Source organism: Octopus bimaculoides, chromosome 2 (genome assembly GCF_001194135.2).
Source record: "Octopus bimaculoides isolate UCB-OBI-ISO-001 chromosome 2, ASM119413v2, whole genome shotgun sequence".
NCBI lineage: Eukaryota > Metazoa > Mollusca > Cephalopoda > Octopoda > Octopodidae > Octopus > Octopus bimaculoides.
In genome coordinates, this window is record NC_068982.1 from 1,505,045 (window position 1) to 1,508,690 (window position 3,646).

General features: G+C 35.0%; 2 protein-coding genes across 13 annotated transcripts in view; one reads left to right on the forward strand and one right to left on the reverse strand.

Annotated features, from left to right (window-relative positions):
- Positions 1-3,646, reverse strand: part of LOC128250374 (uncharacterized) — a 144,666-nt gene that overhangs the window by 110,840 nt on the left and 30,180 nt on the right. The gene's annotated exons all lie outside the window — the stretch shown is intronic.
- Positions 1-3,646, forward strand: part of LOC128250371 (uncharacterized) — a 70,592-nt gene that overhangs the window by 56,355 nt on the left and 10,591 nt on the right. The gene's annotated exons all lie outside the window — the stretch shown is intronic.

The window sequence follows — 3,646 nt, forward strand, 5'->3', positions numbered from 1 at the left end:
ACACACACACACACACACACACACACACACACACACACACACACACATATATATACGAGGGCTAAGTATCCTGACTGTTGCGATAGTAACGAAGCTAAAGCACGCTGAGTGAAGCGGCTTGACACAGATTGACCTTGTACACTGCTGTGCATGCGCAATAAGTTTTAAGTTCTACCTCGCTTCCGCTGTTTATAGGAAGTGAAAAACGTGCAGAGATACTATAATCATTTGAAAGCAGAACATATGAATGATGTCGCCAAGGAAACGAAGTTTTGGGGTAGTTCTACTACAGTCGTTGAACAGAGCTTCTTAGAGAATTATAGAGTGGGGACGAGATCGAAAACACGAAGGAAACACAAAGGTAGAGAAAAAATTATGATTAAATCTCGTGAATAAGACGTAATGAATAGAAACTTATGTCTACTTGCGATGAAATTAAATTAAGCGAAACATTATTGGTTTCTGATTAAATGCTGACACGATGTCCTTTAACAGATACTAAAGAATAGTAAAGTGTTCGATAAATGAAAAGTTAATAGAGAAAGTTATGGCTTCATCCGAAGTAAGAATTGCCAAACATGAAACGCAATGAGGAGTCAGACAGAAACAACAAATTAGAGAGTAAGAAAGTTGAAGACAGGGGCGAAATAAAGAGAGATCGAAGAAAGAAGGGAGAGAATCATGGAGTGGAAGATTAATAGCAGTTATGATAAACGAAACACAACGCTGGAAGGAATTGAAACTGTGCGCTTCGATAATCATAAATACAAGGAATGCACATTAACGGTTCTGTTGCATCTAGTCTTGCAATTGTCATTATTCTCTAAACATTATCAAAAGGAAGCATTTAACCCTAAAACGAAGGCGAGCTTCGTGAGCATTGCAAAACTGAAGCGTGTGCAATACGTCATATACATACAGCTGGATGCATTTAGGAGACACTGATAAATGCGCAGTAAAAATGGATGTTTGTTTATTTTTTAATTGCGTTTAGAAACGAGAAGTGATTGAAGATCTTGTGTTCATGAAGTTGCATAAATCTCTTTCATACTTAATAGAGAGAATTGGTTTATTGAAATATATTGATTTCAAATGTTGGCACAAGGCCAGCAATTATGAGAAGGAGGTAAGTCGATTACATCAAGCCCAGTGTTCTAATGGTACCTATTTTATCTACTCCTCAGTGGTATTTGAACTCAGAACGTAAAGACGGACGAAATGCTGCTAAGCATTTTGCCCGAGGTGCTAACGATTCTGCCAGCTCGCCATTTTAGCTTATTGAAATATATTGAGACGCATATATGGTTACAACTAATCTATATGAAATTAATGTCTATATGACCCACGTAAATATCTCCAAACTTGAATTAAGTTATATTTTGGATTCATGAACTACATTTAATCAGTATGTTTATCACAGATTAATTTGAACGGGGAACATAAAAGCAAAACCCGCATAAATCTCATATTCAGAAGTGAATATCGAATGTATGTGGTGTATTATAATAAGAATGGTTGTGACATTGACGAGAATGGTCTTTTAAAAACGTCGCTGCTTGTTTATGAGGAGTATATTATTGAAAGGGCTATCAGAAACCACGATTTCATTGGAGAGATAGCCCGTGAACATCATAACCAAAGAAATTTGGTAACATCAGTATTGATTAATAACCGAACCCAATCATCCAGATATATTTAGAATTTTTGTCTTGCCGGTGCCAAAATTAAATATTGATTTTTAAGTAACTTGATTATTGATATCTGTATTATAAGATGAGATAGATACTGACAAAGAGATTATTAGAGTAAAGCCAGTAGTAAACTAATATTGTTTGCATTCAACTGAAACTCGTATAAACACTACTTAATAAAGACTGGGAAAATAGAATTAATTTACTGATAGGTCCTGCGTTCTTCGAATCTATTGAACCCAAATGATAAGCTCGGAACATGGACATTCGGAGAAGTTTATATTCTAATCCACTATCGGGAAAACCAGTTTCTAGAAATATGCTAGATGTGTGAGGCGTATAGGTCCTTGTGATGTTAGACCGATTCAGTCGTGTTGACGACGTGCAGGAAATATAGAGTGTAAAAGGTGTCAAATAAATAATTCACGTGGTGAACGCAAAAGATCAAGAAAACAAACAGTAACGTATCTTTCTGTTCTCAATAGCTTCTGGCATATTCGAAGAGGAATGTCTGATTGTTGTTTTTCGTCATCGGAGAACAACTCCTGCCTTTATACAATGTGTGTTCATACTTCACGGGCTTCATGGCTTTCATCATGCAATGCTACCTTACTGGACTTATGAATCGAATGAGCGTGCAGGTTCCTGTTTATAGGAATCACTAAATAAATTATTTGCTGATGTGTATTGACGCTTGTCAGACAGAAAGTAATTCATGGGATGCACGCATAACAGCAGGACTTCAAGTAATAATGCATGTAATCACTTCCAAAATGTTCTCCCAGATTTCAACTTGAACATTTGATTGCTGTCGTTCTTTTTTTGTCTTTGGAATTAAAGAACATATCTTCCCTTTAAAAGATGTGTGTTCATAACACACGCGGTGTTTTGTAACTAATCACAAACGCTGCACTGCAACAGTCATCGGGTCACTTTAAATAGATGCAACTATATTCAGAAGCAAAGTACTATCAAATGCTTTACTTTAGTATAAGAGAGTCTAAGTTAGCAATGCTGAACTGCTGTAACATGACGTGGACGGCATAAAAAATTGCAAGCAATTGTTATTAATTCCTTAAAGACCTAAAATCTACATACTCTTTGATACAATAAGAAGACTTTACTGCTATTTCACCGCATTTCTTTCTACTCGAGTATAAAATATTCAATTATTTTCTTCCACAACAACTCCGAAAGGCTTTCAATTACATTCCATTAGCGAACTAATACTTTCTAGGATTAATAAGTTTAGTCCGAGAAATACAACTATTTTGCTAATACTCCTGAAATCCCAATTTGAAGTACATTAGACTTGCACTTTCCAATAACTGGTCTAGATTTTAATCCTCAGCTGAAAAATTAGAAAACGCTTTCTATTCAATAAATCATAATTTATAACATGACAAGGCAGGTGTAATGAAATATATAGTAAAAATAAAAACAAATAATAAACCATAGTAAACTAGTAAAGAAACATAGTAAAGGCGAATCGATAAATAAGATTTCCAAAGCCCATCACAATTTCAATGATTTTGAAAGATTAAGAAATTTCGTCAGTCACAAATCTGATACTTTTTAACGGTATTTGTATGCGCAAGGTTTTGAAATACATCATCGGTTGTGGTGCCTTGCATTACATTATAAGCAGTCCAGCATGTTAATACATACATACCAAGAACTGGATCAACAAAACTAAACGAACGCCATTTAAGATGGCGCAGTAGTATAACGACCCACGTGATGACTTAAACGTTGACAAAGAGAAACACCAAAACACGAAAAAAAAAAAAAAAGATATCTCAAACGCATTAACACTTCTTATTGCGATCTATAGGATTTATTTATAGAAAGAAAAAAATAATGCTGAACAATTTTCGGTGACTTATTGCACTACATACTATTTCTTCGTTTTTTAACAAAGGGGAATTATTATAGAGGCGGAACATACGCATAAA